The 25,000-nt window shown below is 32.2% G+C and overlaps 1 protein-coding gene across 2 annotated transcripts in view; it reads right to left on the minus strand.

Moving 5' to 3' along the window:
• The window catches only part of LOC124426352 (neuroligin-4, Y-linked), a 196,170-nt gene that overhangs the window by 17,086 nt on the left and 154,084 nt on the right, over positions 1–25,000 (minus strand). The gene's annotated exons all lie outside the window — the stretch shown is intronic.

A 25,000-nucleotide genomic window follows, 5' to 3' on the forward strand; every position in this document is an offset into this window, starting at 1 on the left:
GAAAGAGAGAGAGAGAGAGAGAGATCGAAGGGATACATTATTTCCCTGTCGAATAAATTTACAAGACTGACGTCAATATTTGACGCAGAATGTAAACAATTTTGTTTCGTGACAACGAGATCCAATGGACTTTACATATTCATAAAGCAACCACCGACCAACAGATCACGAGATACATACGCGAATATTCACGGACTTAGATTGTTCATATTTTCGTAGTTTGTATTTCACGTTGTATAAGGATAAAGTTGCTTTGTGCATGTATTAGTTAAATACATGTTCTTCTTACGTCATCTAGTTTTATATCGTATGACTCGATAACTCTTATGTGCCATCGCATGAATGAATTTTTTACTCGTTGTTTTCAAAAGAAATGTTGTTTCATACGAGAAACTAGAAGACATTGTTATTTTGCTTTCATTTATGATTCCGTGTGAAATAATTTTTATTGTATTACTACTGAGAAATTATATAAGAATATAAATAATAATAAGTTAACACGTACCAACGATATATGTATTTAATTGATTCATTCGCTACACACGTAGTTTTTTTTTTTTTTTTTTGTAGAACACGTTTCCGACGTAATTTTATCCCCTTTTTATTATTTATAAGTGAGCAGACGACTACTACATGTACTTGTAATTTTTCATCATACATACGTAGAGTGATATTATTAACGGATGCGAACATGCATGTTATTATATCTCGCATCGAAATGAAAATTATAGTAGAATGACGAACAATTTCTTTTTTTTTTCTGTACAATGAAAATATAATACGAGTTGAGTAATTTGAAAATAATTTTTGATCTTCAACGATATCAATTTAATTATCTTTCCTTATATACATGTATATATATATATATATATATATATATATATATATATATATATATATATATATATATATATATATATATATATATATATATGAAATATTAATTCTTCTTGTTTAAAATATTATAAATTAATTACAATTTACATTAATTACAATTTACAAATTACATACAATTAAAATTTTTTTATTAAAAATATTATAATTAATTACAATTTACATACAATTTACATTAAACATTATTATTGTTTCACCAATTATTATTATTTAAGAATAATTATTATTGTTAAATAGAAAAGAATAAATAATATATAAATAATATAAAAATAATGTATAAATAATTATTATTGTTTAACAGAAAGGAATACACACATACACGCACATACACACGCAAATACACACGCACATATATATATATATATAAATTTAATGACTCAATATAATCAATTTTAAAGTCAATACGCTTCCTAATTCGCATAGTCTCTATCTCTCGTAGGATTTTAGATAAGTAACGATGCGGAGCTTGCTAGTACAAAACCCATGTCCCACTTTCTTATCATAATTGTCTATCTTGAAACCTTTATGATCCGCAAATGCCATCCAATCTTGCACGATTACTCTTGCAAAAGAGAGATTGAACGAATTAAGGGAACACGAACGATCTCTTGATCTCTCTCTCTCTCTCTTTCTCTCTCTTTTTCTCTCTCTTTCTAGCTATCTGTCTTTGTCTACTTGATTCGGCACATACTACTTGCTAGTAGCTATGCGAGCGGTATAAATTTAATAGAGAATTTAGAAGGAGAGAGGGTAGATAGCGAACTACTACTCTCTACCAGTTCCGACACTTTTCACAAAAGTCCCTTACGTTTAAATTTACTATCATCCCGGGAAAATCAAAGTTTATTTGTCAAGATCATAAATTTCTATTCAAATAATTATTATCAGCGATATTATGCAATCAATAAGCGTGTAACCGTACAAATCAATTATTTGAATCCACATTAATTAACAGAACCACGATATTATTTTCGATATAGAAACTATATCTTAATTATTTCGATGAATATACATCTCTATGGTTAAGATATTATTCTGAGTTTCGAGATTTAAAATCATTAATTAAACTGCCGTTATCGTTGGAATTCTTTGGACATTGAAATGGTAACAGTTGCATGGAAAATGTCCGTAACGCGTTTCTAGAGGGAATGAAAGAAACTAGGAGAGGAGGGATTAGGGGAAAGGTTACAGAAAAGAGAACCCCCTAGGTCCAGTTTGCTCTCTGACCACGCTCCATTTATCGTTAGGTACGATGCACGTACTTACTACTTACAGTAGGGATAAGGAACATAAGAAATAGTAGGTATATGTATGTATGTATGCATGTATGTACATACGTATGTATGTCCTTCAATGCATTTGTGTATATGCGTTTTCTCTTTCTCTCTCTTTCTTTCTCTTTCTCTCTCTTTCTTTCTCTTTCTCTCTCTCTCTCTCCCTCTCTCTTTTCCTCTCTTTTTCTCCTTTTTTCTTTCTCCCACTCTATTTCTATCTCTCTTTCTCTTTTATACACAATTCTATGGTATACGTTCTTGGCTTCAGCTCGGATGCAGCTAATCCATTAAGTCTTGTATATCTACGGAATACGACTGCGTCGATCGATTTTCTTTCCCTCTCTTTGCACTCTATCTTTCTTCTTCTCTCTCCCTATCTCTCTCTTTCTCTCTCACTCTTTTATTTTCTCGCCGCATTCGTTCATTGCGTCAATAACGAGTTGCTTTGGATCGATCGAACGACCGATCCGACCAATCTGATCGATCCGACCCAACTTATTCCGCAAAAGGAGAGGGTGCTACGAGAGTTGCAGCAAGTTATTTCTTCCTTTGTTTTGTTTCGTTTCGTTCTGTTTTCTTTTCCTTTCTTTCCTTTCCTTTTCTTTTCTTTTCTTTTCTTTTTTATATCTTTTTTCTTAATCTCCTTTTTTCTTTTCCTCTTTTTATCTTAATTCACCCACACCCCCATCGGATTTTTTTTCCTCCTTCCATCAAAGAATTCCAAACGCCTCGTAAATGATATCTTTTCCTACGATATATTTATTCGGCAAAGGAAAAATGTTCTCCCTTTTCGAGGATATTTTTCCCATCCTTCGTTATCATCCATTCTTAAGATCGATGTAGTTTACTGTTATAGTGATTTTGGTCAGTCTTTATCACATTAAATGGATTTTTGAAAAATATCGTGCTGAACTCAGCGATCAAGAAGAACATAGTGAATCCTTCAAAGTAGACCGATTAATGATATTTGACTTAATGACCTTCTATTAACTTGATAGGGGAAGGAACGATACGAGCGAGCAAGTGAGCATATAGGAGAGATAGATATGCAGGGAGAACGAGGCAGAGAGAGAGAGAGAGAGAGAGAGAGAGTGAGAGAGATAGTATTACTGGCTAAATTCCCGTCGGTAAACTAACGGAACCGGTGGTCCTAATGAATGTCCTCTGCCGAGGCATAGAAGTCCTTCATTAGCGGGCACCGACAACGAATGTCGCTCTTTTTTCCACTTAGTTGATACACGCCGTTTCCAATTAAAAGTATCGCGCTTTGGTTTTTACGCGCTAATTAAAAGAGTGTCTCGTAGCCATAGGGAAAGAGGAAGAAGAAAAGAAAAGGAAATATGAAAGAAAAAATTTTTTTTTTAAGATATAAGATATAAAAAGGATTAAAAAAGGAGAAAAAGAAAAAAGAAAGAGGAAAGAGGAATTAAATTAGGAGCTCGAAATAAACGAGACCATCCTCCTTCTTTCGATACGTTATTTATTTCTACAAGAAAGAGGATGTCGTGATATGCATTCCATTCATAATTTCAGATAAAATACTTTTATCTCTTTGGATCCACCGTCTCGCGTCTTTCTTCCAACTCTTGAAAAATACAATTAGGGAAAATAAGAGAAAATATTCCTTGTTGGCGTTCATTTAATTCTGAGTCCTGATTATTACGTATGTTTCGTCTCTAATTTTAATAAAAAAAAAAAAAAAAAAAAAAAAAAAGAAAAAGAAAGTAATTCATTCGCTTTCTTCCCCTTTTGAATATTTTATTTTTTCTCTTTATCTCTTTCTCTCTTTTATTCTCCAACGGAATTATAACACGTAATATGATAATAACAAATGTTCATATTATTGTTCTAGGGTACGTTGACTAAAAAAAAAAAGGGAAAGAAAAAAGAAAAAGAAATAAAAAAGAAAATAAAAATAAAAAAGTGTGTCATTTAATCAACATATTAAAAACGAGGAGAAAGAATGAATAAATTTATTCCAACGATAGAGATATAATTTTTGTCTATTAGTTTGTTAAATTAAATATTGTACATTATATAGGTAAATATAAAAAAATAAAAATAAAAAAATATTCATATATATATATATATATATATATATTTGTAAGTTAATTTATATATAAATTTGATTATAAATAATGAGATAATGTAATAAAATATTTATTACCAAATACATACACGTACATAAATACAAATATGAAATACGATAGTCATATTCGATATATTTATTTAAGAAGAAAATAATAAGAAAGAACAACGTGTTAGAAGAAAGAAAAGTTTTTACGTACAATTAAGGATGATACGGGTCTACCAGATGACCCCGAACAAGAATCTGTTCATCTCAAATAAAACTTTTATCTCTGTCGTTCTAATATCACCTTTTAGTATCGTCTCCTCATCCGTAACGATAAGTCCTTTGTCAAGTTATTAAATTCGATAACAGAAGCTGTTGACGTTAATAATCACACTTTTTCATTAAGTCTACTTCTACGATAATTCATTTATCCCTCGTGATCTACAAACCGTCTATCTTTTTTTTATCTAAGTCTAAAAAAAATAAAAATCCAGAAGAAAAAAAACAAACAAAACAGGATAAAAAAAGTACGACGACTTTTCTTTCAGATAACTCGCACGATTTTTCGCTCTTATCGATTATCAGACAAAAAATCAGACAAAAAATAAATAATTTTTATTTGTCGAAGAAGCATAGAAACGAAAAGTAAAGAAAAGGAAAAGAGATAGATAGATAGATAGATAGATAGATAGAGAGAAAGAGAGAGAGAGAGAGATAATAAATAAATATAATAAATAAATAAATCAGAATTTTGCTAATGTTCATTCGGAATAAAATAAAAAGAAATACAAGAAAAAAGAAATAAAAAAAAAGAAGAAAAATAGAGAGGAAAGATAAAAGTTGGATGTACCTTAAGAAAAATAGGTTTATTATTTAAGGAGGCCCTCTCCTTCTTCCCCACGCATCCCCAAAAAAGAACGTAGATTATTAAAAATTTAGCGCCGAGAGAAGGACTTTTTCTTTGGCCATCGACTAGAACACACCTTCCGCCCTTTTCCTCGTCATCCCTCTTACCCTCGATCAATTTGTCCACGTTCCTCATATCCAGATATCGTTTTTCTGCTCATAAAACTGTAAAGGTTTTCGGTAATAACAGGGCTGAAGAAAGTTAGGAAAGGAGAAAATAAAAAAGGGATAACTCGGAGAGAGTCCTTGATCGATGACCGCGGAATGACGTCCATCGACAAGAGATAGGGATAAGGTAAAGAGGGAAAAATGTTATTCCCCATGGGGTAAGAGACAATGACTTTTTGTCGGCGAAACTTTTCTACCGGTAATGGCATAGACATTGAGTATATGTATTTATTTTGATTGCTTGACTAACACGTGTGAGAAAGATTGCGATGTTCTTCTCTCTCTCTCTCTCTCTCTCTCTCTCTCTCTCTCTCTCTCTCTCACTCTTATTCTCTCTCCCTCTTTCTCTTTATCTTACTTTTTCTCCCTCTTTCTCTTTTTTTCTTCCCTTCTTCTCTTTTACGTTATTTCCTTTCATTTATTATAGGGTTGACCAATATGTAATGTCTGAATTTGTTTTATTCGATATCAAAATAAAAAAGAAATTGGAAGTTTTTTTTAGATTCGTCCGATGTAATATAATATTGTATGTACTGTATTATTGACGGGCGAAAATGTAGTGTATGATATTCTCAGATTTTTTGTATAATATTGGATATCAAAATAAAAGGGAGTAGTATTTTTATTTTCCTAAAAATTGAACCGATATAATATAATTATATGTACTATAATATTACAACTCAGACACAATCGTAGTATTCCATATTCTTAAATCGATCAATACTATAATATTAAAATTTTTATTATTTTATATAAAAGAACGTATTTGTATGAAAGAATATATATAGTATTTTTTGTAAGTTTTTTTGTAAACATTGTCCCTCAAACAAATATAGTATAGTATAGTTGAATTATCTCTTAAATTGACCGATAAATAACGTCAGTATTTTTGCTAACATATTATATAGTGTTGTTTATTTAGATAATATTTGAGAAATTTCTTTCGTAAGATTTCTTGCGTATAAAAATAAATTTTTTTTTGTATTATTTGAGAATTTCAACAAATTCGAGCGTTTACAATATACATTGTTAATACTTTAGATTGTTGCTGATTATCATGGCGCATATTTTATCTTTAGATTGCTTTCCCTATCAAAGCGTATTTGCTCACAGTTGCTACACGTTGAATGTCGTTTCAGATGATTAATTAATTCGTGAATTAATTAGCAAGCAACCGAGTAATCGCATTTTCTCACTGGATTCCAAGCGATACGAGAGACGCGTATTATCCAAAAGAGAGAGACATCGCAATCAACTAATTAAAAGTCCGATTGCGATATAATCAGTAGAGATGCCGGCAAACAATGGTGAAGTGGGATAATGAACGAGTACTTTTTCTACGTATGTACGTTTTCGATGTATCCACGACAAATTGATATTTTGTGACTTTTATAGTTTCTTTTTTTTCTTAAATTAAGATGAACAATATATCATTGAAAGAATTCCGAGGAAAGATAGATTGATAGATAGTTCTCGTTAAGAATAATATATAAAAAGAATTCAAAGAAATCGTTTGATAATTGGGTGTTAGATAATAGCTATATTAAAACAAATATTATATCTAAGATCTATTTACATATGATGACGTAAAAGACATAAGACATGCTTTAACAGTCATTACGTCAGGAAAACAACACCATCAAACAAGATATCGAGTGTCAAGGAAGACGATCGATTTGTGATGTGCGTATGTCTCTCTATGTGTGTACGTGGCAGTGACCTTTCTCGATAGGAACCACGTATGTTACTGACGGCTACTACTGGCTCGTGCACACTCCCCGGCAATGACAGTTGCACGTGCAACCAGTATACGTCCTCTATTTGTCACTGACTGCAGTTTCGATCCACAGACTCACACAAATGCCAACTGCCCAGCCTAATGTATTTACTGAGTTAGACACGTCGAGACTCTACCGCAGTACGTAAGATTAACTGTCGCTTCTTCGATAAACTTCCAGCAGTAAAGTTGTTTTTCTTGGTTAGATAAAAAATTTGCCAAATTTTTTTTTTTTTTTTTTTCATTTCCACTTTTCTTACCATGAACGTTTATTCTTATCATTCATTTATAGTAATGACAGTGATAAATGTAACGTACGAAAGTATAAAATAGGTTGAATATTTAGGAAACTTTTTTCTTTTTTTTTTTTCTTTTCGTTTGTGTTTAGAACAGAATAAAATTTACATACAATGATAATGACAATACAATGATCAGAAATAATGAAGATTCTTTTTCTTTTCCTTTTTTTTTTCTCGCTTTTTTTCGTCATGTTTCAAACATCGAAACTAATCATTAATAATTACGATTTATAAGATCGATTACGGCAATACACATTCCCGATATATCGTATTAATCGTAATCTTAAAAGATAATTCAAATGAATCTTTGAATTTTGATTATATATTACTTTTACTAGAAAACCTTGCAGACGTTTACAGAGAGAACCATCATCGTGGTGGTTAACAGGGAGATCGGAGATGAAATTTTCCGTCGGATTTGCGTGGACCGTTGAGCGTGTGTAACGGACGAATGCACGCACCATTCGAGGTAATCCGAGGAATGCGGTAATCTCTAAATGTGCGACAAACCGGAAGCTGCATACGAATGTGTAGCACTGTGATTCGCCCCGACAGTAATCTAACGAATCGATGACTAATACCGGAGAAAGAGAGACAGAAACGGAGATAGATACACGTAATTCATCAGTGTCCAGATAACAATTATGGTATACGTAGTTTGATGAAAGATAGAGAGAGATAGAGAGAAGTAAATAGATAGATAGATAGATAGATAGATAAATAGATAGATAGATAAATAGATAGATAGATAGATAGAGAGAGAGAGAGAGAGAGAGAGAGAGAGAGAGAAAGAGAGAGAAAGAAAGAATTGTAAGTAGAGAATATCATAGTTATCGAATAATTATACGAATAATAATAATTGTACGATATAATGTACGACAACAATCAAATTGTACCAATACAAATAACGCAATTGACAACGATAATGGATATAAAAAAGAAAATAATAATAAATTAATTTTTGATTAAAGTGAACCTGTTATAAAGGAAAGGAAAGAAAGAAAGAAAGAGAGAGAGAGAGAGAGAGAGAGAGAGAGAGAGAGAGAGAGAGAGAGAAGGAATAATAAATAGAGAATACCATAGTAACTAAATAATTATACAATAATTACGTCAACATAATACAACGTACAAATAAATACGTAGCAGTACAATTGACAAAAATTACAATCGATAAATGTTACAATCCACAACGATAAAAGGAAATACATGAGAAAATTCATGTGATAAATGAATTTTTAATTCATTGTGAACATTTCAATCAATACAATTTTATTAAACTGACCGAACGAAATATATGTTGCGTCAATTTTGTCGAATACTCGAATACCGAACATCAAATATTCAATATTGAAAAAAAAAACCACTATGTCTATGTATAATTTCTTTGATCTCTTTTATAAAGAATAATAAATAAATCTGATAGTCGTGTGGTCGTGCGAACATTAGAGAAAACAAGAGAAAAAAAAAGACAAAAATAAAAAAGAGAAGAAAAATATTTTAAATGTATTAAATAATGTGAAAGAATAAGGTTTTTTGTTTGATTAAATTTCATGTTAGATATAATACGACGAAGATCGACCCTTAAAAGAAAAAGAAAACACGAAGTCGTCGATGCGTGAGAGCGCAATGGAAAATAATTTCTCCCTTCGTCAGGCTAAAATCCCTTCCCCTCCACCTACCTATCCATCCACCCATTCTCTCCTATCATCCTTTACCTCTATCCAAGCCCGCGCCAAGAATTGGATTATATTTGCTTTCAATTTACCTTTAAATTGCCTTTCCTTGGTCAGATTGAAACGCTGATTACTAATCAGCGCGGCGTTTGCGACTACGAACGGTTTTCTCTGGATAGCATAGGTTGGGGGACGGAGTGAGGTATCATGAAAGCCAGTATCCGAAGATGTGTAGTACGGGCCATCCAAAAATTTTCTAATCAATGTCAAATGGTGGGTTTTCTTTTTTTTCCCTTTTTTTTTTTTTTTTTTTTTTTTCAATCGAGGAAAGAAAAGAAAAGAAGAAAGAAAAAAGAAATATTGTCGGGTTTCGCCTTTCTATTCGTTATCTTTCGTATTGCTCGTATTGGATCGAATATATCTGGATACATATTTCTTTTCCTTATTATATGTATATATTTCAAAAGTCGAGCGATATAATAAGTGAGCATATGCATAATAATAATAATTGTAAGATATTGTATAATCGATCGAATGAAAGATCATATATTCTTTTTTTTCTCTTTTTTTTTTTGTTAAGATAAAAAAAAACGATTAACACGATTAATAAAAATTTATTAATTTTAATGTGAGGTTAGACGTTATATTTTTTTTTTCTTTTCCGACTTTGATTTTATAGTATAGTAGTTAAAAATTTTTGAATACTCTTTAACGACAAGCTGATACATTCGACAGAATACAAACGTGATTTCTTATCTAATATCAAAATGGGACATAAGCGTGATATTAACTATCTCTATTTGGAATCAAACCATATAAATCATGATGAATTATACGCTCATTACTAATTAACCCGCCGTATGGTTCATTATATACGATTAGGAGATAGATATGTGATTTTATCGGCGATTAGCGCGATTGATAGAGCGTGTTAACAAGCCTTTCAATGATTCATAAATCGGATAGGATGATAAATTAAATCTTTGTATGTAAATGAACGTTCAAAAACTTGGAACTTTTCAAATCACTTTAAATAATTTTATATATTCCCCTTGGTCGTTCCATTAGAATTTTATAAAATAAAAATATTATTGACAATATAAAAAGAAGAAGTTTTTTTTCTTTCTTTCTTTTTATGTTTTTATTTTCTTTCTTTCTTTCTTTATTTTTTTTTTTTAATACTTATACAGTCTTACTCGAATAATTTCAATTAAATGAAATGTCATTGAAAAATAACGTGATAGTTCATAAACGAATTATTTATCTGTTACATTAGAAAATATAACGTGGTATCAATTATACTATTTATCGAAAATATCTATCGAGGATTTTCTTTAAAACGACGAATGAGGTGTTGATTATTACGATTAGATGACGACTTGATCAAAATTTTCATCTATCAGGAGGAAGAATGAAAATCAGAGGAAATTGAAGAAGATCGTTTGTCCAATGTCAAACATAGGAGAGCCCGTCATTTCTTTCCGTCATTTGATTTTACCTATGAATTTAAACTGACCAGTTCATCTTAGGTATATGTGTACCATATATACATACATACATATTATATCTATCTATACATACATACATACATACGCTTTTAAATGTATTTGTATGGCTACGTGTTGAACATGTTCACCAATACGTAGGCGTTTTACCTGTATATGTAAATATGTTTACATGGATATCTATGTACATAACTGTATCTATATATGACCAAGTATGTTGGAGTATGCGTGTCACTAACGATTATTAGCTATACCGTTATGTAATAGAAGCAGATAGTACGATGGAAGGGGTTGCGTTAAGGGGGTGGATTGAGGGTGCAGGGAAAGGGCAATAGGAGTCGGAACCACTACAAGCTGTTACCGAATTACACCGAGGGCAATCCCGCTGACCATCGGACCGTGCGAGTGGAGTTAGACAAATTATGTAGCTACGTGGCCGTGTGTCGCCTTCTCTATCCCATTCCTCCCATCACTACTCCCACCCCACCATCACCACCATCTATGCCGCAGGCCGAACGGCATCACAAATGTGCGCGCGCGTCTACCACTTTCCGTTCTCCCCACGGACTAATGCGGATTTCACGCAAAATTTAATCCCCATCGGGTCGGACCGACCGTCGAATAATGAAAAGGAAACCGATGCTTCGATCCTTCTCTATCTCTTTCTCTTTCTCTCTTTCTCTATCTCACTCTCACTCAGCATATATACATATATATATATATATATATATGTGTGTTTGTGTATATATACATATATATAATATATATATGTATGCATATGTATATATATGTATGTATATGTACATATCTATCTGTCGTTCTCTTCGAAGTCACTGTCACGAGGGGATTTTTAACAAATATCAATTACTTTCCCAATGAGATTTTTCCCATTGTTTTTTTCTTTTTTCTTTCTTTTTTTTTCCCCTATTCATGGATATTTGACTTCTGTTGGATACACATATCGCTAAGCTTGATATTAATGTAATTTCGAACGAATTCAATGTTTTCGCGTTGAATGAGCGCAAATTGTTTATCAATCAACGTAAATAAGTTTTATACGTAGCTCTTTTTTTTATCTTAAGAATTTATTATCGAATAAACAGATTTTTTATAATACTGATAAATTTTATTTATCTTTTATCAAATGTTATGACTATTCGTTGTAAAATTCGATTGGTATAATAATTATTATTATCGTATTCAAAATTGAAAGCTTATCTGTAATATCCAACAATGAGAGCGTGTAGTGTAGTATGCTGTTAAATGTGCAATTGAACGATGGCCAAATATGAGTTATGTAGAATTAAATTGAGATGGAATTAAATTTTGTTCCATGTTAATTATTAAGCTAATAGGATTCCTGATAAAATGTATATGTACTTTTATAATATAAAAAATACAGTACACGGTATCTATGTTAACCACGTTTATATATATTTCTGGTGATTGAAAAAATAATAGGTTTAATTTAAAGTTAGTTAAAATTTTATAAAGAAAAAGAATAACTAAGATAATACATTCTTATAAATCGTTTTCCTTATCTTATAGCACTTATGCATATTTCGTAAGTCCAATGGGACGAGACATATGTTAGGAACTTTTACGTTCAAAATTTAATAGTATATTTTACATCGTGTTATAAATATTACAAGTGTTTTCCTTGAAAAACTAATAAATAATTCTATGATTTATATACTTTTACCCGTCCATTTGAAATATGTACGTATATTTATAACATTCCTTCTGAATTATATTATCTTATAGATAGATAGATATTGCTCTTCTGAGTCGTTTTTAACGAAGTATATGTATTTGATTTTCGAAGTAAAAAAAAGAAAAGAAAAAAGAAAAAGAAAAGATGGAAGGAAGGAAGGAAGAAAAAATGTTGTAGGCATCGAACAAAGAAAGGACAGAGAGAGGGGAGAGAGAGGGGGGAGGGGAGAGCGGGGGAGAGAGAAAGAGAGAACGTGAGTTTGCTCACGTCACACATCGTTTTCCCACGTATTTTCTTTTTTTTTTATCACCCCTTTCGCCCTACCGAACTCGCATATTTTTCTTCACGTATGAGACGAGCAATGTCCCGTGAAACGACGTGACTGTCGTGGAGGTACGTACGACGACAACGACGACAACGACGACGGCGATGACGCGACGACGCGAGAAGAAAGCAAGGAACGAGAAAAGAACGAGGACAACGAAAAAGAAAATGAAATGGTGGGAGGATGGAGTGTGGGAGTTGGAAGAAGATAGGAGGTCGGTATCTCGAGGTGATGGCGAGCCCTCCTCTTCTTTTTCGCCGATACGACGAAACTACGATGTCACCGATACAACAAGGTTCATTGTCGTGCGGTATGTCACCGTGAAAAATGAGACTTCCATCGGGAGACCGTTACGAAGATATCGTATATATGTATGTACATCGCGGAAATGGCGAAAACCACCCTTTTCCCGTCAGTTTCACCATCCCCCTATTACCCTTATTCCTTACTTCCCTCTTTCCTCTCGTCCAACCTCTTTACTCCTATCCGTTTCCTTTACTTCCGAAATTTGTTTTCTCTTTTTCTTCCTAAGGCTATGATGCTATTTATGATACATCTTATAATAATAATTATGTAATAAATTATATAATAAAATAATTATTAATAATATATATATATATATATTAATATCTACATGTATAATTCAGTACTTATAATAGATTTTTTTAAATGTATAATTTGATCAATGAATCGAAAATGGATGAACAATCGATTATTGTAAAATATCTTCTTATGTAAATTTTAAATATATTTAATTGAACGATCGAAATTACGATTCGTATTCAATTAAATTTAATTTCGAATACGTGTAATTCTAGTTATTGAAAAAAAAAAGAAAAAAAAAGGAAGGAAAAAAAAAGGAAAAGGAAAATATAACCAATATGATTTGTTACATGCACATAATCGAATATCTTTACTTAAATGTAGGAAGCCATATGTTATATGTTATAGAATAATAGACAATCGTTTAGTTACCTCTCGAACGGCAAATTTACAGTTGGCAATTTTCTGGCGAATGACTTCTGATTGAGACATAAATCAGAGTTCGCAACTTTATCTGTAACAGGGTGGTTCGATAGATCGTTCCACGCGTTCTGAGTTCCTGCCAGGTACTGACGTATCGAGCGACCGTTATACATATATTCTCGTTAGTATGATGAATTACATCGATCGATGCTCAAAGGAACCCTTGAATTTGACTCTACTGACATTACCGATCTATATATATATATATATATATATATATATATATATATATATATATATACATATATATCTATATATGTATGGAGCATATATCTATACATGAATATTATTCGTCAATAAGTAATTACTTTTTTTTTGGAATGTAAATCTTTGTTTTTATTTATTTTCTTCGTTTCGTTTTTTGAATAATCAAAATTAGCAAGAAAAAAAAAGAAAAAAAAAAAGAAAGGAAAAGAAAGAAATAATAACAATGATCAAAATTTAACAAAAGAAGAAAAAGATGCTTAGGAAAATTATAATATTAATACTTTTACAAAATGATTCTTTATCATATAGAAAAATGTTTATCCAAGAAGTTTTTTGATAAACGTGCATGATGCCAAAGATGATGATAAAGGAGGAAGGACGTTCTCGTCGTTGTGCTCACTTCGAACCGGTGACACATAACAGTATTATCGCTGCGTCAGACAGTTATGTAGAATTTACGTGGGGTAAGCAGTAGTCGTATATTGGGTGTCGTGTAAGTGAAATATATCCCTGTTGTGTTCTAGTATCAGCCAGTGACCAACATCAACCGATGGCCCGTTGCATTCATCCGGTTGAATCTGAGCGTGTAAGCCAAACGCTATTACTTTCTACTTTGTCTTTCTCCTGATAAACGCTCACGTTGTTTGCCGTTAAATTCCTTGATATTTATTATTTATCGATTTCGTAAAAAAGAGGAGAAAAAACAATGTGAAAAGCGGTGCTTTTTTAGGTCGCATAAGAAAAAAAGGACAAAGAAATAAATAAATAATGAAATGATATTACAGAGAAAAAAAAAACAAAAAATTAGAAGAAATCAAAAAAATTGAATCACACGTTTACAATAAATAAAATAATTTGTCTGCTAATTGCAGTAAATCGTCAAATTTTGCATTTACTCTTACGCATCTTTACGTATATACATAATATTGCTTGTAATTTCTTTGATTGTAATATCAAAGAAAAGAATCTTGTAATAGTAAAATCTAAGGGATTATATTCGTCAACAGGAAGAAGGAGAAATAAATCGGCTTGTACTCTTAGGCTTCCGGTTATCGCGAAAGTAAAGCCCACTGGAAACTTTCATCAAGAGTGCTTCGTTATACGCAAAGTTTTCATTGGATTATAAAAGGTGAGGAAAAGAATAAAGTGGCTTTGGTTAGTTACGAGAAGCACTTTCTCTCCATAGAGAGAAAAGAGATAAAGGTTCGGTAAGAATCAAATCATTAGAACCGATGTTAGGATCCTTTTCTGTTTTTTTCTCGTTCGTTCTTTCCTTTTCTTCTCTCTCTCTCTCTCTCTCTCTCTTTTTCTTTTTTTTTTATTTATTTTTATTTTTTATTGCTACGGCATGTAACAATAAAAAATAAAAAAGAAAAAGGTAAACACGATATCTCCGTTTGAGATTAAAAAATCATCTTTCATGGTCTAAATCTTAATTTGTATTATTCGTCAAAATTATAATAATAGAAAAGAATACGTAAAATATTGACTACGATGTGATAGGATAAATTGTAAAGATATTATTGTCGATATCTAACAAGTCCTGGGATATTGCCTTATCGGGGTTCGATATTCCTTCACATTTAGGTTAACGATCTATTTCATGATTGCACTCTCTCTTTCTTTCTTTCTCCCTTTACCACTCTTTCTCTTTCTCTCTCTCTCTCTCTCTCTCTCTTTCTTTTTCTCTTTCTCTCTTTTTCTCTCTTTTTCTCTTTCTCTTTCTCTTGTTCTCTGATTTTCTCACTTCCTCTTTCCTTTCTCACTCTTCTTTATAATTAACGAGAAAGCCTTCGGGGAATTACACAGACGGAAGTAAATTACTATGGGCCAGAAGAATAAATCGTAAGAATTAAAATTCAGTCGTTACTGGAACCTTATATTTGACGGTGCCATTTGTAATTTGCGAGCATTCCGTTTCCTTTCTATGGTACCCGTTAATATCCTACGAGTAGATCGTCTATGAGAGAACGGGCATTTATTTCCCGATGAAATGTCATAGGAACGATCATTCGTGAAGATGTTTTTCTTTTTTTTTTCTTTCTTTCTCCTTCCCTCCCTCCTTCCCTCTCTCCCTTTCTCTCTTTCTTTTTTTTCCCTCTCTGCTTCTCACCCTCTTTTTCTCTCTCTCTCTCTCTCTCTCTCTCTCTGCGGTAATACGTAGCAAAGATTTGCACATATGAAATCTTTCTCGTGATTTCAATTTTTCTATTTTTATTCAGTATTCTCTAGTATCTACCGGATACTGTAGTTCGCTCGAGTCGGAAAACTCATTGCCCCGTTATAATGAGAAACTTCATTTCCCCTCTCTATTCTGTGCTTTACCGTACGACAGAAACTTCGATTAAGTCTGTTTAATTAAACCGTACGTGTGTATATGTGCGTATGTGCGTGTATATGTTTGTACGAAATGTAAGTAAGTATACCTTATGCAATTATGCAACAGAATGATTTTGAATGAAACTATAGGAACGTTTCTTTTCTTTTCTTTTCTTTTGTTTTTTTTTTTTTTTTTTGATGTCATATGGAATTATTCTCATTATGTTGTATATAGACAAGTGCCTGATACTTAGGCATTAAGTTTCGGATTTTAAATCTTCGAGAATCTTCGGTAAGAATGAAAAGAAAGAAAAAGGTAAAGAAAAGAAAAAGAAAAAAGAAAAGGAAAAAAGGAGAGAGAGAAAGAAAATTTCAATCTCAGACTCAAGCTGTCGGGGGACGATCTCGACATCGAGGGGGTTCGTTAATTAATTGAGCGAAGTATACCGACGTTGGTAATCCCGGTTGACATCGTTTTCAAGACGGTGCCTCTTGTATTATTACGTTGTTGAATCGGTTTATCGGATTACAAAATTTTCCTTCTGATTATTACTTACTTGCATTCATGACGACGACCTCATGTTTGTTGTACATGAATAGATAGGATAGAGATGGATAGATAGATAGATAGATAGATAGATAGATAGGTAGACAGATAGATGAATAGAGAGAGAGAGAGAGAGAGAGAGAGAGAGAGAAATCTCTTTGAGCTTTTCCCAGGAGAGACGCATCTCCGGAATTTAATAGGCTTCATGTTTGAAACTACACTGCCGAAATTGATCTTTCCGAACCATCTTCTAAAATATTCTCGACAGTATTCTCATGAGAACGTGTATGTAAGTAACTACTTACATACGTAGCCGATTAATTTCCTCAAAGAATTATATGGTTTAGTATACACTTGAAATATTTAAAATTGTGTACATTTATAAATATGTTTTAAGATTGATAAATTTATAATAAATATGTTTATATATATATATATATATATATATATATATATATATATATATATATGTCACGGGTGTAAATTTACATTTAATGAATATCATCGTAAAATCCAGTTAAATTATATTTCTTCGTATTTATTATTTCATAAAGTCGACATATAACATCGTAATTATTTCGTTAAATGTCGTATGTAGAAAGATTAATCGATATATCGTTTGGAAAAATATTTCGAAATAATAATAAAACGTATACAATTAAACGTTAATTTTATTCGTATTACTCGATGGATTTAAACTCTGTACTGTTTTATTCGTCACGATTTTTCGTCATCTCGTGACGTTCTCGCGTTTTAACACGATGGGATACATAAAATTTTACAGTGTGAGATTTTTTTTTTCTACTCCCTCACAACGAGTCGATGAAATTTATTTCTACATATTACATTTTTTTTTCTCTTTGTTTATTTCTCCTTGTCCCTTTCTCTCTCTCTTTCTCTCTTTTTCTCTTTCTCTTTTTTCTGTTTTTCTTTATTTCTCAATAAAAAAATATCACAAGAAGGTAGCTAGGATAGGTACTTAGAATCGTGGAATGATAAATTTCAAGAAAGATCGGTTAGAATACGAATCGTCGAATACGAGGAAAGATTTTCTTTCAGAGATCGCTTCGAAGGGGAAATCGAAGAAACGATCGAACGAGACTGTTCGGAGGGTATAAAAATTTAAGAGGGACGGTAAAATCGATTTCCACCGCTCTCGAATACGTCGGAAGACGAAAGGAAAGTTCGAGGAAAATTAGATAGAGAAGGAGAAAGAGGAAGAAAGGGGAGAAAGAAAGAAAAAAAGAGACAGAGAGGGGAGAGAAAGAGAGAGAGAGAGAGAGAGAGAGAGAGAGAGAAAGATGGGACGGAGAAAGAGAGGCATAACATTTAACGAAATCTCATTGGAGAGAAGAAAAAGGGGGTGGGATAGGGAGGAACTAGCTGAAGTAAAGTTTAGATAGTTATATCAAAGTTTCTTCTGGTAGTGGCTATGTGTTCCTTCCTTTTCAAGAATTTCAAGGATTTTTGCGAAAGTGAAGTCGTTGTTACGCTCGACAGAGGCGAGAATCTCGTTTCGAAACGGAAAGAAATAGTAAAGAAATAGAATGTGCGCACATGAGAGAAATACAAGTGTACGTATCCAATTGTACTTACGTACCTATTCGAAATATGTAGATACAATATCTATATGCATTGGATTGACCGATAAGTAATGTTAGAGTTTTCCTATTGAATAGAGTGCCAAAGTACAGAAAGAAACTGTGTGCAAGGTATGTGTGTATGTGTGTATGTGTATGTAAGAGAAAGAGAAAGAGAGAGAAATAGAGAAGAGAGTGTATTGTTCTTTTAGATATAAAATGTTGAAAATTGTAAAATTACTTATTAGATGATTTAATTATTAATTTTACATAAGTATGAAAAAAAATATATATATATATAATGTAGGCATATGTATGTAATAAATTTTATCATAATCTAATAACAAAAGGTTTTAATTCTTATGTAATCATATATCTATTAGTATTAACAAAAGTATATCACGAATGATCAAATATATTGTTACATATACATATATTTATATAATATGACGATATAAAAAATAATTTTTTATATGCATTACATTTTATACGAAATTCTCCTTAATATAATTATAAGAGAAAGAGAAAAAAAGTCAGATGTTTCTTTATTATATTTTATTCTTTTCCCACTCAAATCCAACCTCATAAATAGGTATAAGTATATATATATATATATATATATATATATATATATATATATATATATATAATAAGTATATACATATATTTTAGAGTTTGTTTTGTCGGGTCTGTCTATCGCCTTCATCGCGATATCTTTTGACGGGGAATGAAGAAGAAGAGCCGCTTGGATAACGTCGCGACGTTAACGGTAATCCCCGTGGATTGAGGTAAAGGATTATTCTGCCGGAAGGATGGCAACGACGCGGAAAATGGAGAAGGAGAAGGAGATGGAGAAGTAGAAGGAGGATGAGGCCTCGAGCTTTCTTGTTCACAGTTTCGAATAATCTCCATTTGTCGCGTTTGCCGCGTTCCTCCGACTACGGAGGTCGAGCTTAAGAATTGGCAAGGAAAAAAAGAAGAAAAAAAATTGAAAGAGAGAGAGAGAGAAAGAAAGAGAGAGAGAGAGAGAGAGAGAGAGAGAGAGAGAGAGAGAGAGAGAAACGAAGATAGAGTTAGAGATAGAGAGAAAGAGACGAAAAAAAAAGAAAGAGAGAGAGAGAGTGATGCGAAAGGATGGAGGTGAATGAAAATAAAAAGAAGAGGAATAAGCTAATTGAAGTGTCATTATTAATTTGATTTTGTTTTTCATATACTTCTCGTTCTCGTTTATTTGCCAAGATATATTATTGATAAAACATAATCATTACACATATGAATCTCAATTGAATGAACAGTCGTGAAACTTTCGATTCATTAACTTCTCAATATCTTTCTAATTTTCTTTTATTTCTATATGAGATAATGAAATAGAGGAGAGAGAGAGAGAGAGAGAGAGAGAGAGAGAGAGAGAGAGAGAGAGAGATGGATTAATAGATATACAAGATATACAAAGATAGAAAAAGAATGATCATTTCTGTATACCCTGCTGAATAATATGACAGCGAGAACTATTTGATTTATCGCTTAAAATATCATTGAAATAAAATAATATTTAAATTTGTAAGAGAGAATTTATATTTATTTATATAGAAGATCGCAGAGACTTAATTGCTATTGAATTAATTGATATAATAAAGTATAAATGTTAGTAAAAGATAATCGCTTTCAAATGATTTGCTTTTATCTAACTTTACGAGAATGAAATGAATTCGAAGATAATGAATATCGTTTTTTTCTCTCTCTCTCTCTATCTCTGTTTTTTTTTCTTTTACCTCAACCTTACCGGACCTCTATTTTTTTAATATCCACCATTTTAACGGACATTACTCATCCGTCAAATAATAAAAAATTTGATTAGCCTCCGTTTTGTGAGGAAATCGTTTTTTCTTTATTTTTTCTTTTTTTTTTTCATTTCCTTGTCCCTTTTTCGCGAATTTCATGTAATATCGAAGTTTGTTCTCGTTTTTTCCTTTTTTTCTTCTTTTTTTTCCTTCTTTTTTTCTCGGATCAATATAGGTATTTAACTATACGTTTATTTATTTAATTATCTAATATGTTTATTTATTAATTTTTATTAAGTTTTATTTAACAAATCTTTCGATTAATACATCCTACATATCGTACATATCGTAAGATCTTAGAGATAATATTTCGAAATAATATCAAGTGTAACTATCTCTCAGTTTATCGACGAAATTTTACTAACGCTAATTATATAAAGCGTAAGATAGAAACGAGGCTTGCCGTTGGGTAAACGAGCGGTAAACGCGATAGGTAGAGCGCGCTAAGGGCATTATGCCCTTAGGACCCTTTCAAGAGTCGAGTCGACTCAACTCACAATTCTCTCTCTCTCTCTCTCTCTCTCTCTCTCTCTTTCTACTTCTCTTTCTCTTTCTCTCTATCTTTCTCATTCGCTCGTATACGCTTATCGGTCGACCGGTTGCAGTGGAATTTCTTAAAGCATACTCGGAGGCGTCGTCTTGGTTGTTGTTTCTCGTAACATTGAGGAAAAGGCGAGTTATGTTGGCTGAGAATATTATCGGCAAGGATAAGCCGAGTTTTCCTTGTTTCAACGTGAGACACTCTATGCTCTATACCCCTTTTCTCTCATCCTGTTTTATATACGAAAACGTGTTCAAACGGGATGATGAGAAAGAGATGTTTTGAGAGAAATAACGATCTAGAATCATAAGCACCATATATATATATATATATAAATATATATATATATATATATATATATATATATATATAAATACATACACACATACGCACGTCTTTGTTGTAATAGAAAAGTAATAATGGGAATGATCGTGTGGAAAAAAAAAACGACATAATCGAAATGAGATACAAAGAATACAAGAAAAAGTATATTTAAATATTCACTTTTAAATGCAGAATGATTATTTAAAAGAATGGATTTTTGGGAAAAAAGAATGATCGAAAATTTGTGATACGAATGTTGTAAAGTTTCTTCTTGGTCCTTTTTTTTTTCCTTTTTTTTTGTTTCTTTTATCTCTTTCATTTCATAATACGAAATCATTCTTTTGGGAAAACATATCTAAATCGTTTCAGATATTTCGAGATTTCGTTCGAAATACTATTACCAATTCTAGTTACATAGATACATATGTACTTAATTACTTAATATCTACGTTATCACACACATATGTACATTCACACGTATGTACATTCACGCGTTTATATCATTTACAATTTATACACGTATTATAATGTTTCTGCGTTACTTTTGCTACTTTCGTATCTCGTTCATCGAGATATTTTTATTGAACTATAGGATATTTATTAACGAGATATGTTAATTTAAAACTAGATAAATATGTATTTCGTAATACGTAGAAAAATCTAAAAAAAGGAAAGAGAAGAAATAAAAAATAAATATAAAAATAAACAAGAATTACGAAATATTTATACATAGAAATATTTTATTTATACTTTTTGATGCTTTTGATTAGTAAGAAACGTACGTTTTCATTTTAACATTAATCTCAATAATGGCAGAGAAAATTCGGTTTCGAAAAAGAGAAAAGGAGAAAACGTAAAAAATTAAAAAAAAGAAAAAGCAAAGAAAAGAAAAGAAAGAAAGAAAAGAAAGGACAGAAGGGACAGAGAGAGAGAGAAAAGATCAGGGAAGCGAGTGGTCCGTTAATTGAATCCTCTGTTTCTTGGTTTCGTTATTTTCCATTCCTAAGTTGAATTGGGTCATCTCGAAAAAGACCAGTAGTAACTGCACCCTCCCTGTTGTCGCTTCTTACGGTCAATAAACTTTCGTTTTCTCAAGCCGGGACCTCAAGCGAGGCGGTAATTTCAGAAAAAAGGTTTGAAAATTCATTCGTGTCCAACGTCGGCAACCCCTTTTGTTCGAGCCCATTCTCCATCTCTCTCTCTCTCTCTCTCTCTCTACCTATCTCCCTTTTTCTATCTCTCTCTCACTCCGTCAAATGCCGAGTAATTAAAGGCGTCACGAAACGGTGGACGCGACGACGAGATCCCGGACGACTTCACGATAATAAAAATTTCCTGTCGACTCGCGCCCTCTCTTTCATTCTTTTTATTTCCGTCCCACACCAGAGCTTCTCCTCCCTCCACAGACCTCAGCCCGCCACCAGCCACTCCTATTCTTTTTCTCTTTTTTCTCTTTTTTTCCCCTCTTTTTTCTTCTTTTTTTTTCTTTTTTTTTTATATCGAGTAATTGCAAAGGTGAGAACGGTAATTGTTACCCTCGCACTATTCTTTCTCTACCATTTTTCTTTTTCACTTGTATATGGGGATATATCGTGGACTTTTTGTGGACAAGTGAAAAAACGTACGAGAAACGGTACGACAAGAGAAAAAGAATCGAGGATTTCTTTCTTTTCTTTTCTTTTCTTTTCTTTTTTTCTTTCTTTTTTTTTTTTTTTTAATCCGTGATTCCGAACATCGAATCGCGATATCACGTTTAAGTTATCGATTGTACATGTGGGCTGATACATGTGATATTATTAAATCTTTAGGATATTCGTAAATATTTTTCTTCTTCCTTCTTTTTTTTTTCTTTGCTTTCTTTTTTCTTATGCTTTTCTTTTTTCTTCCTTTTTCTTTCTTGAACAACAGATTCTTACGTAATATTCAAATAGTAAATGATAAATTATTATTGGCTGATTAATAATTGTATTTTACGTTGAAACACTCGACTATCACTGATTAATCAGAAATCTCGTGTTCCACAGTTAATAGTCCAATTTAGTTCGGTATAATCCAGTTTCTATCAGTAATTCATGAACATTGAACCAGTTAGCACGTGTTATCGTCACACTGGAAATATCGGATTAAATTTGTTTCTTCTATGATCAACGACGAGCGAATAGAGACGGCAGCTAGTTTTAATCGATGTTGTACGCTGCTTCGTTTCACAAACTCACGATTAGTCGCGAATGCGCGATCCTACAAAGCCCGTTCTATCTCTATCGTATATACAATACCATTATAGTTTTAATCGAATATGTGAGATTAATTTCTTCTTCTTCCATGTTCTATTCTATGGAGTTTCTCATTGGTTCAATTCGCGTCTCGTGTATTCTCCCTAGTTCCTCGGAAGAGTTTCTAATCCTTATAACACTCTGTTTCGATCCATCGTGTCTGAGTACTTGCATATCCCGTGTGTGTCTTATATATGAACGGTATTATCATTCTCTAAGTTCTCACGACTGTTTCAAACTGATAATTGAGAAGAAGTATCGTTATCGTATTATTCCTTTACGACTTTTTACATCAATAAAAGAAAAATTTCTCATTGAATAGAATGTCCCCCCTCCCACCCCTTAATCCCCTTTCATTATCATTAAATACGATTTTGAATATTGAATTCAAATGAGCGTACTTAAAACCGATATATAAAGTTCGAAAAAAGGCGTAGTATACTATTCATAAGAAAAAAGAAAAGAAAATAAAAAAAAAAATTTAACGAGAGTCGAAGCGACATAATAAAATAATACTTAGATTCATTTATATTATTATCGTCATTGTAAAATCACTTCTACCATTCTTCGTGCTCCACTCAAGTTGAAACTGTGCGTACCTTTCCACTTCATCCATTTGGCTTTCCGCAGACTACTCCTGGTGGTCTACTAAATTTTAATTCGTACAGGCGTAAATTTAACGTCGTAGGCGGCGGTACCGCGAACTTCGGCAAACCACCAACGGTGGCAGTACAGTAGCTAGCAACATTAGCAGACCTATTTAGCGAGTCTAGTGACGTGCTAGTGGTTCTAGTAACAAGTAGTGCTGTAATGGTGGCTATGTTGACGATGGTGCCATCTAGTCGACGATGCTCTTCTCAACATTCTCTCACGCCACATAATCTGTGTAATAATTATGACATCATCAATTAGCTCAACGCTGCTGACATTAATGCTTGCTCATACGACCACGATGAATCCTCTCTGTTTCTCTCTATTTCTATCTCTATCTCACACTCTCTCTTTCTCTCTTTTCCTTTGTCTCTCTCTTTCTCTTTCCTTATATATATATATATATATATATATATATATATATATATATATATATATATATATATATATATTTATCTCTATCTCTCTCTTTCTCCAACGTCGCGACGACACGCGACACAGGGAGCATTTCGTGCGGTCGCGGAATCGAATGTCCCACGTACACCGCAAACCTAAATCGTATCCCTCACTGAAATCACGGCCATTTACGAAAACCACTTCGACCTTCAGCGACCCTAATAGCATTTCGTCGAAATTACTCGTCCTACAATAGATCCAAGAATTGGCAGCTTTGTCTTTTCTTTTTTCTTCCATTTCAGGATAAAACAGATTATACTTTACGAGGAGACAGATCCAACAGAAGGAACAAGTATTACTTGGATTTAGCTAAATAATTAAAGTCAAAGTTTTTAAGGGGCTAATTATTTAGCTAAACTTTAAAAAAGTTTTTAAAGTTTTTCGTATGTTTTGATTTATTTTATCAATTTTGTGTGGTCAGGTTGATAGTCAAGAATACTTGTCGATTATTATTGCAAGAGAAAAAAAAATAGGATATGACAGTGGAAGAGAAATGAAATGATTGTGATGGTGAAAAAGGAATGATTGTGGGTTTCCAAAATATGATTTGTTCAAGATATAATAACACTTAATGATATAGCAATAATAATAAAATAATAATAATAATTTTATTGATATAATGTTAA

The sequence above is a fragment of the Vespa crabro genome, chromosome 8 (genome assembly GCF_910589235.1).
Source record: "Vespa crabro chromosome 8, iyVesCrab1.2, whole genome shotgun sequence".
Lineage (NCBI taxonomy): Eukaryota > Metazoa > Arthropoda > Insecta > Hymenoptera > Vespidae > Vespa > Vespa crabro.